Raw genomic sequence first — 721 nt, 5'->3', positions numbered from 1 at the left:
GCGTGATTTGGTTACTTTAAGTGAGCCTGGTTTTGGCCACAACACCTATACGTATGCATTTATTAGGGTTAACGTAGCAATAGCTCTTAGACTTATATACTGCTTCACAGTGCTTTACAACCCTCTCTAAGCAGTTTACAGAGTAAGCATATTGCCCCAGAAATCTGGGTCCTCATGAACTTGAACTATAGTGAAACATAATGTTCAGCACAGTTATATTTAAGACATGGTCTGCTCAGCGTAGCTAATTTAGCTAAAATGGCTATCTTAAACCTGTATGGTTGGTAGTCATCCTTTCGTTTTGAACATACGTGTCATGTATGCATTTTCCTTGTATTTTAAAATCAGAGGGTCTATTGGGCATTCATTTTGAACGGAACAGAAACAGCAACATCTTCTAATGTAGAATTCAGCAACCAAGAAGGAAAAATTCATTTTGGGAAACGAATTTGCTTTTCCGGGTATGATACGCAGGCTTATTATTATAGCCACATATAACATATCCATTGTTTTATTCCTCTGACAGAGGCAATATTATGCAAATCATAGAAAAGGTGTGAGAAGTAACTATTAAAAAAACTAAAGGAACATGAGTCAGATCTAATTCACATCAGTTCCAGGTATCAGGTTTTTTGAAAATGTGTTCTGTAGAATTCTGGGATTCTGCAAGATCTTGAGGTTCTGTGAGACATTAAGAGCCAAATAAATTTCAGTTGTATAC

Source organism: Ahaetulla prasina, chromosome 1, assembly GCF_028640845.1.
Source record: "Ahaetulla prasina isolate Xishuangbanna chromosome 1, ASM2864084v1, whole genome shotgun sequence".
In the NCBI taxonomy this organism is placed as follows: Eukaryota; Metazoa; Chordata; class Lepidosauria; order Squamata; family Colubridae; genus Ahaetulla; species Ahaetulla prasina.
This window is presented reverse-complemented; position numbering follows the sequence as displayed.